At 35.2% G+C, this 13,158-nt stretch overlaps 1 protein-coding gene across 10 annotated transcripts in view; it reads left to right on the forward strand.

Moving 5' to 3' along the window:
• The window catches only part of pico (ras-associated and pleckstrin homology domains-containing protein pico), a 132,563-nt gene that overhangs the window by 25,082 nt on the left and 94,323 nt on the right, over positions 1–13,158 (forward strand). The gene's annotated exons all lie outside the window — the stretch shown is intronic.

A 13,158-nucleotide genomic window follows, 5' to 3' on the forward strand; every position in this document is an offset into this window, starting at 1 on the left:
TGCTCTCTCCACACACACAATTCAACCCATTGAAAAAGCATGCACTCACACAATGACGCCCCGTAAAGTATGCAATAGAAAAGTATGGTGCCTGACGCTGATTTAAGAGCCCACCACATTGTTCAGTTTTATTACTGAGACAACAAACGGTTTAAAGGTTAACATTTTCTCACTATCATTCATTATGCATTGATAACACAAAGGAATGTCTTCCGTTTGTACCATGGCACAATTACCAAGGTAGTTGTATCGTAAAATTTGGAATCTGTTATGTCAAAACTTTATATTGTTGGGGAAATTACAACAGAAATCATTTTTTATAAAGGGATTTGACACTTTATATTCGAACAGCTGGTGTGATACCACTACCTTAGTATTTGTGCCATGGTTTGTACAATAGTCAAAGACATAAATACAGTTGTATGTCTTTGCAATAGTCACTGCCATTCATTTTGCATTGATAACACACACAAAGTAAGAGATCTCTGCAATTATTGTAGGATTCTGTCGTATGGCATATCACAACGACTTACAACAACAAAAAATCTTCATTGATAACAAATTTTATTATTTTTCTTTCTTCGTGACTACTTGGCTCATTAGGTGAGGGAGAATTAGTGTGTGATCAATAAATTACACACACTGTCATTCAATTTTCATTGATAACCCACAGAGATGTGTGTCTTCTTTTTGCATGATTATCAATGTCATTCAATTTGCACTGATAACACACACAATAAGGGATCTCTTTAATTTTGTAGGCTTGTCTTGACACCAACAAACACCGTTTAGCATATTTCAAGGACAAACAACAATACCAACACTCATTCTTTCTCTTCATTGATAACAAGGCGTGACATATTTTAGTGTTTTTCTTTCTTCGTGGCTGTTCTGCTCATTAGGCGATTTTATGACAGAGAATTAGAGTGTGATCAATAAATGACACAAAAGAAATTCTCTCACAGGGAGGTAAGTAAAATGACAGAGGCAAAGCATGCTTTAACAAGGAAATTGTGTGAATAACCCACTGAGAGGTCATAAAACATAGAACAGGTTAATATTTTCATGGTCATGCCTGTTAATAGCCGTAAACACAGTTAATTTTCCAAGTTATTCACAGTCAAGGGTATTTTTGAAGTGGATTTTCAAAAATATTTATTGAAGGACGGTTTTTATTTTTTTTTTTTTGGCAGGGGTTTTTTATGAGTTTCAGTGGTCATATCAACGAAAACATGAAATAATGATAAACCAAACATTAGGCCAAAAATTTGTGAGAGAGTACCGAGTTCCAGTAAATCCTTTAAAGAATCTATAACTTCTTTATTGTGCCTAAATAATGCCTTGTCATCCTTCTCAAGGCCACATCCTATAGATTTTATTACTAAGCACGTCCAGGTTTTTTATACATAATTTTTAAATAAATAAAATATTTATTCAGTCACGAAATAATTTCGTCAAAAAAATTTCCCAAAGAAACTCAGTTTTTCGGAGAGTTTTACAAAGAAATACCGAAAATTCCAAATCATTGAACGTGCCATTTTCCCGAATACGAACTCTATTTGGCAATTCCTCACAATTTTCCACGAAAACTCTAAGGTGGCTGGCTGGATGGCTTTGTCAAACACACATGTGTTAACACTAGCTGACAAATACTTTAACTACGCTCTCAACATGTGGGAAAATCCCGAGAAGTCACAAATTTGACTGTGACAAACTATTAGCAAACAAAGTGGTAAGCAATTGAAGATTCAATTACAAACAGCTGCTGCTGTTAACTGTTAAGACGCCACTGCATCCGCCAGCATAGTTGTAACAAGATTATTTCAAGGTCAATGGTGAAATACTTGTGGGCACGTTTTTTTCATTAGAAACGACATCTATATTTTTTAGGGAAATGCTTTTCAAGAGCCTTTAAAGTATTGAAGATCAGGTAAGCAATATCGTTCGGAGCTATTTTTGCTATTTAATTTAATTTCATTGTCTTGTCATGTTATAGTCATCAATACATAATCTCCGTTGTATCGTCGTCCGTTTCGTCATTGTTGCCTTCGGCCAACCACATCGTTCGGTTTTATTAATGAAACAACAAACAGTTTTAATGGCTATATTACACCACATGCTTTTCCACATGTATGTTGTCACTCTGGGTATACTAATATACAGACCAGCTGATGTCGTACATGTGAAAAGCATATGGTGTAATATAGCCATAAGATTGTTAATTCGCTGTTATTCATTTTGCATTGATAACACACAGGGATGTCTGCTGTTTGTAGGATAGTCACTGTCATTCATTTTGCATTAATAACGCACACACTCTGTAAGGGATCTCTTTAATTGTTGTAGGATTGTGTTAACGTCGAAAAATCTTCGCAAATCTCAAGGACTCGCAACAATAACAAAAATTAATTCAAGAACCCACCACATGGTTCGGTCTTATTATTGAGACAACAAACGGTTTGAAGGTTGTAAACATTTTCTCTGCCTACCACTCATTTGTCATTCATTTTGCATTGATAACACACAGAGATGCCTTTGTTTTGTAGGATTCTAAGTGTCACTCATTTTGCATTGATAACACACACCACACTTTAAGGGATATCTTTAACCCTTCATAGATTTCGGACTAATTAATGGAAACTTAGTTTAAAAGTATTTAAACACTAAACACTATGGGGGTTATCATGAACGGCAATTCCCCGTGAATTTTTTCACTTTCTCCCTTAAGTTGCAACGGCAGAAAAACAAAACTCACGGGGAAATTTCATTCATGATAACCCCCTATATTTTTAAAAACATTTCATTATGCAATATTTTGTAAATTCAACAAATTTTTCTTCATAATGGTCTATTGAAGCAGTCTTTCTTTCAGAAAGGGTCTACAGGAGCAGCCTTTCTTTCAGAAAGGGCTTACAAGAGCAGCATTTCTTTCAGAAAGTGTCTCTAAGAGCACCCTTTCTATCAGAAAGGGTCTATAAGAGCCCCCTTTCCTTCAGAAAGGGTCTATAGAAGACCGCTGTCTTTCTGAAAGGGTTTATAGAAGCCCGCTTTTTTACTGAAAGGGTTTATAGAAGCCAGCTTTCTTTTAGAAATGGTTTATAGAAGCCCGCTTTCTTTCCAAAAGTGTCTATAAAAGTTAGCTTTCTTTCAGAAAAGGTCTATAGAAGCACCATTTCTTTTAGAAAGGGTCTATAGAAGCACCCTGTGTATCAGAAAGATTGTATAGGAGCACCCTTTGTTTCAGAAAGGGTCTATAGAAGCACCCTGTGTTTCAGAAAGGGTCTATAGAAACACCCTTTGGTTCAGTAAGGGTCTATAGAAGCACCCTTTGGTTCAGTAAGGGTCTATAGAAGCCCCCTTTGGTTCAGTAAGGGTCTATAGAAGCACCCTTTGTTTCAGTAAGGGTCTATAGAAGCACCATTTCTTTTAGAAAGGGTGTATAGAAGCACCCTGTGTATCAGAAAGATTGTATACGAGCACCCTTTGTTTCAGAAAGGGTCTATAGAAGCACCCTGTGTTTCAGAAAGGGTCTATAGAAGCACCCTTTGGTTCAGTAAGGGTCTATAGAAGCACCCTTTGGTTCAGTAAGGGTCTATAGAAGCCCCCTTTGGTTCAGTAAGGGTCTATAGAAGCACCCTTTGTTTCAGTAAGGGTCTATAGAAGCACCCTTTGTTTTAGAAAGGGTCTATAGAAGCACCCTGTGTTTCAGAAAGGGTCTATAGCAGCACCCTTTGTTTCAGAAACGGTCTATAGAAGCACCCTTTGTGTCAGAAAGGTTCTATAGAAGCACCCTTTGTTTTAGAAAGGGTCTATAGTAGCACCCTTTGGTTCAGTAAGGGTCTATAGAAGCACCCTTTGGTTCAGTAAGGGACTATAGATGCACCTTTTGGTTCAGTAAGGGTCTATAGGAGCACCCTTTGGTTCAGTAATGGTCTATAGAAACATCATTTTTTTCAGAAAGCGTGTATAGAAGCACCCCTTGATTCAGAAAGGTTCTATAGAAGCACTCTTTGTTTCAGAAACGGTCTATAGAAGCACCCTTTGTTTCAGAAACGGTCTATAGAAGCCCCCTTTGTTTCAGAAAGGGTCTATAGAAGCCCCCTTTGTTTCAGAAAGGGTCTATAAACGCACCATTTGTTTCAGAAGGGGTCTGTAGAAGCACACTTTGGTTCAGCAAGGGTCTATAGAAGGACCCTTTGGTTCAGTAAGGGTCTATAGAAGGACCCTTTGGTTCAGTAAGGGTCTATGGAAGCACCCTTTGGTTCAGTAAGGGTCTATAGAAGCACCCTTTGGTTCAGAAAGGGTCTATAGAAGCACCCTGTGTTTCCGAAAGGGTCTATAGAAGCACCCTTTGTTTCAGAAAAGGTCTATAGAAGCACCCTTTGTTTCAGAAAGGGTCTATAGAAGCAACCTGTGTTTCAAAAAAGGTCTATAGAAGCATCCTTTGTTTCAGAAAGGGTCTATAGAAGCACGCTGTGTTTCAAAAAGGGTCTATAGAAGCATTCTTTGTTTCAGTAAGGGTCTATAGAAGCACCCTTTGTTTCAAAAAGGGTCTATAGAAGCACCCTGTGTTTCAGAAAGGGTATATAGAAGCATCCTTTGTTTCAGAAAGGGTCTATAGAAGAAGCACCCTTTGTTTCAGAAATTGTCTATAGAAGCACCCTTTTTTCAGAAAGGGTCTATAGCAGCAGAAAGGGTTTAACGAACCACGCTTTCTGAAAGGAAGGGTCTAACGAAGCACGCTTTCTGAAAGGAAGGGTCTAACGAAGCACGCTTTCTAAAAGAAACGGTCTATCGAAGCACCCTTTCTGAAAGAAGGCGTCTATAGAAGCATATATTCTGAAAGAAAGGGTCAATAGGAGCACCCTTTCTAAAAGAAAGGGTCAATAGGAGCACCCTTTCTAAAAGAAAGGGTCAATAGGAGCACCCTTTCTGACAGTAAGGGGCCTATAGAAGCAAACATTCTGAAAGGGTCAATAGGAGCACCCTTTTTGAAAGTAAGGGTCAATAGGAGCACCCTTTCTGAAAGTAAGGGTCAATAGGAGCACCCTTTCTGAAAGTAAGGGTCAATAGGAGCACCCTTTCTGAAAGTAAGGGTCTATAGAAGCACCCTTTCTGAAATGAAGGGTCTGTAGTAGCATCCTTTCTGGAAGGAAGGGTCTAAAGAAGTACCTTTTCCTCAAAGAAAAGATCGAGAAGCATCCTTTCTAATACAAAGGGTCCATAGAAGCACCCTTTCTGAAAGAATGGATCTGTAAAAACACTCCAAAGGTCTTCTTCTTACATTTTATTACCTAACCTTTGACCACCACCTATTCGCCGAGGAAGTAAATGCCTACCGCAACACGAGTCATTATTTAAACCATAAAAAGTAATTCTCAGCACAACACCATTCATTACTTCCGTTTTGAGTACAACAAATTTACAATAATTATTGCATTTCAATTTACCAAGTAGGTATGTAATAGCTACATTTTACCTATGTATGCTGGCTGGTTGTTTGGCCCAAAGAGACGACGACACTATCAATGACAATTTGAATAGATTTTTTATTATTTTATTTCATCATTTGCCGTCATATGCCACCTCCAACAATAAACGTGCAGGCAAAGCTTCAAAACATTAGACATGACCACTATCATGATGACGATTATCGCTATCATCATCAACAACATCATCATTGTGACTATAATTCTCCAGTGACCATATGTCACATGTACGTTTACTATATTCGTAGTATGTACATTTGTATGTGTTTATTTTGACACTAATTTATGTAGACGCCGCCATTACTGCTCACACAAATGGAGGAGACACTTTTGCATTGTAAGTGCAGGCAAACGGAAGATACGACAACAACAGCACACAACGCCAATCCCTTGCACTCTGGGCATGCCAAAGTAAGGTAAACACAAAATCCGGGTTGGGGGGAAATCCATCCATCCAACGAACGAACTAACCAACCACCATCCACAAACAATGTAGCGTAGAACTAAAAGAATTTCTGCAAATCAGTAAAATACACACAGCCAATGGACGGACAAACCAACGAACGACGAATGCACTTTGAAACATTCCTTTGTTGCATTTTTTGTTGTTCTTATTCTTGTTGTTGTAGACATGTACTGCTAACTGACTGTCTGTTTGCCTGCATGCCTTGCAGGCAAAGCTGACTGTTGCTATTTTTTGTGTGTTGATCTTGATAACTCTTCAAGTATCGTGTTATTTGCTTTACTCTAGCAATTTTTCATGGTGTTTTCTTTTACTTGTGTTTTCCGAACAACAACAACAACAACGCCACACCACATGCATTTTTCATAATGCATTGCTTCTTCTTCAGCCACACTGGTTTTCGGGGGTAAGTTTTTAACTTCACTCTCTTTTGCACCCATCAAAATTTGGCCACTTCTCTTTTTTGCCCATTTTCATAGAGACGAAGTTGTTATTCTCTTTGCTAAGAGAGATTTAGTACAGGTATAAATGTCTGTTCTCTTGTAACGGCAACAGAGTTAGAATGAATCTAAATAACAGGGTTGCCATTTAGCATGCTATTTAAATGAGATTTAATGTGAAGGGAATGTTAAACAAATTTATGCTGAATTGTTAATTGGGAAAATTTTACACTGTTTGCTTGGTACTGACAAAGACATAAACATAAGATAATGCTTAATTTACATTACGAAATCCACTCGATTTCAACTGTCAATTCCTTAGCGTATACGTAAAATGAAAACTCGTCTGAAATCGACTGGATTTCATTTGACGTTTGAGCAAAGGAATTGGCAGTTGAAATCGAGTGGATTTCGTAAATGTAAACTTACTATAAGACATTTTTATGCTGTCATTCATCAGTGAATTCCTTTTGTTATTTTACGACATACCCCCATCATTACAAGTCTTCTTTTGTTATATTTTGGATTTACCGAACAGATTTAGACCGTTCAGCTTAAATTAAAGTTAAAAGTGATGATTGAATTTCAAGGAGGAGCTTCTTGGCATTAACATTCAATGTAAAAATTATATTTTTAATGCCTCCAAATTGGCGTTTTTATATTCATCAGATAGTAAAAGAACACATATAATAATGGCCCATAGTAAAATAACATTATGTTCTTTTATACGTTTTGTACGTATTTAACCGAATTTAACGATCCAATCGACATGAAATTCTTCTGGAATAGATCCTTGAATTCATAAATGTCGTTTCTAATACCTTTACATGAAATTTTCCTCCCTGATCGTGATTTTAACCCAGATAAAGCTACTGGTCGTTAAACGCCACAAAAAATGGTTGCAAAAATTGGCGTAAAAATCTGCTTTTTTCGAATATTTTTGTAGTTTTTTTGTATTTTGTTACAGTATTGTCTGTTATCTGTCATTTCGCGCTTATAAATCTTCATTTGACCTATGCATTTCCACTCAATAAGCCTAAAACCCAAGTTATTCGAAAATCGACTTTTTTTGTAATTTTCGACTTTTGATCAAAAATTTAAATATGCGATAAACATTTAATCATAATTGTTAGAATCATATAAAGTCAGGGATATATTAGGAATATAGTAAGAGTATTTTCTGAATCAAAAACCAAGGGACTAGCATATAGGAATACACATATACTACCCTCCAAAGTCTTTGGCACTTTTAAAAAGAAGGTCCGATTGCAGGAAAACTATACGTCTTAGAAAAAAAGTTAAAAAAGTTAAAAAGTCTCAGAAATATAATTTTCATAAAAAATTTTAAGTTTTCTCGCAAAAAAATTCTCGGCGCTAAGTGGGTTAAATTACCTGTAACCTGCATTGTTTCTTTTAAGGGTAATGTTTCTATACATTGTTCCATAAACATTTTGTTTGTTGCATGCATTAGCTTTGTTCCTTTACTTTAACCCATTTCGTACTTGGTGTTCGATTTTTCGAACAGTAAAATCACCTTTTTTCAAAAAAATATTTATGGATGAAAAAGTTTAAATTTTAAACAAGTTTTGGTATATGTATAAAGTCTAATCTGTCAGCAAATAAAAAAAATTGTTCCCTTGAAAACCCCACCTCCCCCTTGATGTTAAGGGTAGGTTTTTAAAACCTATATTTTTGGAACATTTTTTAAATTAATTTTAAAAAATTATAAAAAAAATAAATTAAAAAAGTAATCATGGGGAATTATTGCCAATATATGTAGCCGTTTCACAAAATATAGAAAACTTGATTTACATGCGCAAGCGCGAATTTACAGATGTGCAAATTTGACTGTTCGAAATTTCGAACGCTGGTACTTAACCTACATATCGATGGGTATATCAAAACGTCGAAATTTACTGACAAATTGCGGGGAAAAGTTATTATAGCACCATATAAGACTAAATACTACATTTCAGCCATTTCTAATGGATAGTGCGGCTAAAAGCCTGAAATACCCTAAAATCGTTAGGTACAATTCAACGGAGGATATACAAAACGTGGACCTATGATGACAAATTTCTGGAGGAAAGTTAAGTAACCTCAAAAAAGACTAAATATGTATAAATTTACAGTCATTTCTGTAGGATAATGCAGCTAAATCCTTGAGATCTCCCGAAAATCGGGCGGTACCGTTCTATGGGGGGCAATCCAAAACGTGGACCAGTGCTGACACATTTCGGGGAAAAGTTTTGTAGGTCCAAAGAAGTCTCAATACCAATCTTCAACCATATTTTCATACAAAAATTGTGAAATAAATCAATAAAACGGCAAATAAATCAATTTTATTTTACTTCTAAACATATAGCTTAAGTACCAGTGTTCGAAATTTCGAACACCACTTTCCGGGAAAACGAAAAATCGGAAAATTTTTTTGAGTTGATTTTTGACATCAGTGGGTCCTAATTACCCTAAAATTTGCTTTGTTTTTAAAAAAAATAATAAAAAATTTTCCTCGGTACGATATGGGTTAAAGTTTTACCAGTTTCACAATTTTAACTTGGACCCTCCCTTACCCTCAAAAAGTAGTAAAACTTGAAGCAAAATTTAAGTGAGAGCATGCCAAAATTGCTTTCTCTTTTACCACTTTCTGCTCGACAAATTTCGTGGTGTAATAAGTGGAATATCTGTCAAACTGTTGATTTGACTTTTTTTTTGACAACTAAGGCAATAGGAAAAAGAAAACAATGCGCTCGGTCAAAGCAAAGTATATAGAAATAAAATAAATATAAATAATAAAAAAATTAACCCGTGAAATAAAAAATAAAAAACTGTGAAATTTATTGGTTGTTGGTGATGATATCAAAATCTTTAGTGGCTAAAATGGACCAAAAAACAAAATTATTGACCGATTTTGTAGCGGCTCTGTATGTCGCAATTAAAGTAGAGTTGGGTAGTTCCGGAACGAACTAGTTCCAAGGAACTATTGGAACTATATCAGGCTCTTTCATTTGTACAGTTCCTTTAGTTCATATAGTTCCAGCCGGGCATATAATTCCATTCATTTGTATAATTCATTTTCTTTATTTAATTGTAACGCACTTCGATCTTTCTTTCAATTAACGTAAATCACATCCTCGTTACATCGCTGCAATTTAATTACTTTTGTGTCAATTCATCCACCAAAAGATGAAAACAAAAAGAAAGAGAAAGATTCGTTAATCTACTTCACTCTCGGAACTATTTGGAACGAAGGAAATAAAAAGAACGACGAAAGAGAAAGATTCATTGAACTATATCGGTCTCGGAACTATTTGGAACGAAGGAAATAAAAAGAACGATGAAAGAGAAATATTCACTGAACTATATCGCTCTCGGAACTATTTGGAACTATGGAACGACATTAAGGAACTAGTTCCTTTTGGCAAAAGGGACTAGAAAGATCGATCCGCTCCAGGAACTAGATTGCCCAACTTTAATTTAAAGCCTGGGGCCTAATTCTCGCATATGTGATCGAGTTATTTCGATCGATATTTTTAGTATTTCGATTACGGCATCCGTTATCGAATACACTTTCGAGTGGAATCTTGTGAGTTTTTACCCGCAACACATTAGCTGTCGAATTCATTATTTTTGTGGCATACAACGAACATTAATGAAAGATTTTGTTATAAAACTAAACAGAATCACATATCAATCACATGATTTTTTCCAATAAAATGAGTAATAACCAGTAAGGAAAGGATCAAAGTCGGGCGGGGCCGACTATATGATACCCTACACCACTGTGAATAGTTAAAATATATATTGGAGCTAAATTCAAATGTGAACAGATTACGATATAATTTGGCACATATATTTCTAGACCAAACACCGTCGCACATTCCAAATTTCATCAAAATTCGACATACATAGCGTCTCTGGTGCATCAAATACCTTAAATCGGGCGAAAATATATTTGGGAGCTATACCCAAATCCAAACCGATTTCGATAAAATTTGGCACACTTATTTCTAGACCAAATTCCGTCACACATTCCATATTTAATTGAGATCGGACATATATAACGTGTTTCGTGCACCAAATACCAAAAATCGGCCAAAAATATATATGGGAGCTATATTCAAATCTGAACCGATTTTGATATAATTTGGCACACTTATTTCTAGACCAAATTCCGTCACACATTCCAAATTTCATTGAGATCGGACATATATAACGTCTTTCCTGCACTAAATACCAAAAATCGGCCGAAAAATTATATGGGAGCTATATTCAAATCTGAACCGATTTTGATATAATTTCGCACAATTATCTATAGACCTAATTCTGTAAGACATTCCAAATTTCATCAAAATTGGACAGATACAGCGTGTTTGGTGCATCAAATACCTCAATTCGGCCGAAAATATATATGGGAGCTGTATTCAAACCTGAACCGATTTTCACCAAAACCAATAGCGTTCTTCATTAGGCTAAAATATGATCTTCCACAATTTTCAGCCAAATCGAACAATAAATGCGACGTGTACGTTGCGAACGGGCGGACGGACATGCATAAATCGACTCAGAAAGTGATTCTATGCATATCCCTAGAAGGAACTATGGGTCTATCTCTTTTCCTTAGGCATGTTACATACAAAAGCACTAACACATAATACCCTTACCACAGGGTGGTGTAAGGTATTAAAATGGATAAAAATGGTATGTTTCTTAAAAATTAAAAATATATTTTCCAATGCCAGAATGCGATTTTTACATCGTGGAGTTTATTTCGGGTCACTTTTACTTTTTCACATTTTTTTATTAATCTATACAATTTTCATGTTTTCATTTCTTTGTAGATATTGTTTCCTTAAGAAAAGTTGAATATATATATTTTTTCCTTTAGGATAAAATATTTGCTTATAATGCAGATTTTAAAGAACCTTTCTTTGAAAAAGCGTGCCTTAAAAGGCACTTTTTCGAGGAAAGTTTACTATAAAAGATTGTTTACTTTAAAATAAGATTTGAAGAACTTTTTCTCAAAAGGGACGCGTAAAAAATCCTGGCCTTTTTTAAAAAAAATTAAAGGCTTTTGTTTGACAAAGAAATCTTTTGAAGAAGTTTTAAGGAAAGTATAAAAGCGTGCATCAATATAGTCTTTGTATGAGCAAATGTTATTAAAAAATTTTTTTTCTTGATGAGTTAAGAAGCGACCATTTTTTATTAAATGATGCTTTACGGCGTCCTCTCTTTGAAAAGCTTCTTCTGCAAGACACTTCTTTATCCTTTAGGGATCCTTTCTGTCTTAAAGCAGCTTCAATGGACCTTTTCTTTGAGTAATATTGCTTTAGAAAACTCTTTTTCTTTTCGAAAACATTACTTTTTCAGATCATGTTTTAGAGGGTCCTTTCTTTCGTAAAGGTAGCTTTAAAAAACCTTTTCTTTGAGTAGTATTCGTTTAGAAGACACTTTTTGCGAGAAAGGGTAATGTAGAAGGTACTTCGTCCGCTTTGAAAGACACTTTTACCCTTAGAGTTTTGGAAAAACTTTTTTTAATAAAATGATGCTTGAAAAGATAATTTCTTTGAGAAAGCGACACTTTTTATTACTAAAAATGACATTAGAATACACTTTTGCCATGAAAATGTACTTTTTCCGAGAAATAGTCCTTTGAATGACACTTTTTCAGCGAAAGAGTGCTATCGAATATATTTTTAGAGTAAGGGTGTTTTGGATGAGTATTTTTCCAAAAAATTGTGCTTTGGAAAATATTTTTTCCAAGAAAGAGTTCTTTGGAAAAAACTTTTCCCGAGAAAGGTAGCTCCGTACGATACTTTTCTCTTATTTGAGAGCTTTGTTAAGCCCATTTTCCAAGAAAGAGTTACTTGGGATATACTTTCCCCGAGGAAGTATGATTTAGAAGACACTTTTTAAAAGAAAAGGTGATTTGGTAGAGATTTTTTCGAACGAAGCATGTTTTTAAATATTTGATTTAAAGTATTTTGAAGGTTCTTTACCGATTTTCGATGTATCTCTCTGTTATGGATTAAACGTCAAAGATAACAAATATCATTGCTGATGCTTACCGCAGTTTTTCGCCTTCTCCATTGACTGCATAAAGACAAATACGAAGAATAATGGCATTGCAATTATCAAATGCCGCAATCAAAAAATGTCAAAGAGAGAGAATCAACATCACAAACAGAAACATGATAAATCACAATGAAGATCGATAACACTACATTCGATCGTAAACACAATAAAAGCGCTTGCCGGCAACGTCAATAAAAAATAAATAAAATGAAAACATTTAATAAGTTCCGTTCTAGAACACTCTCATTTAAAGTGAAGGTGCGATTAAAGTATGTTCGTTGTCCGCTATACCACGATTTTTGCCTCTATCAGGGTAACGACGTTATAGACTTGCCTAGTTTAAAGAATTTCCATATCAATTTGGGATAGTTTGTATTGTCAGGGTGTAAAAATATATTTGTCAATATGGATCCAAGTTTTGGTATATGTTTCATACCTATCATTGATACTTTATGGAGGTATTAAAAATTTGACCCGTCCGAACTTACTGCATATGTATCTTACTAGGTGCCTATAGAACAGAGGAAGGCACTGGAGACCCATCGCCTTACTCTGATAAGAAAACTATTAGTAATAATTATTTTTTAACTGAACATTTTATCATTTTAAATAATTTTTCTTCTTTTCTTTTCTCTTTTAGGTAAGTTTGAAAATCTTTATATGGCATTTTAGTAGCGGTAAGTTTCAAAGA

This window comes from Musca autumnalis, unplaced genomic scaffold (genome assembly GCF_047663935.1).
Source record: "Musca autumnalis isolate F117 unplaced genomic scaffold, ASM4766393v1 scaffold_3, whole genome shotgun sequence".
Taxonomy (NCBI): domain Eukaryota; kingdom Metazoa; phylum Arthropoda; class Insecta; order Diptera; family Muscidae; genus Musca; species Musca autumnalis.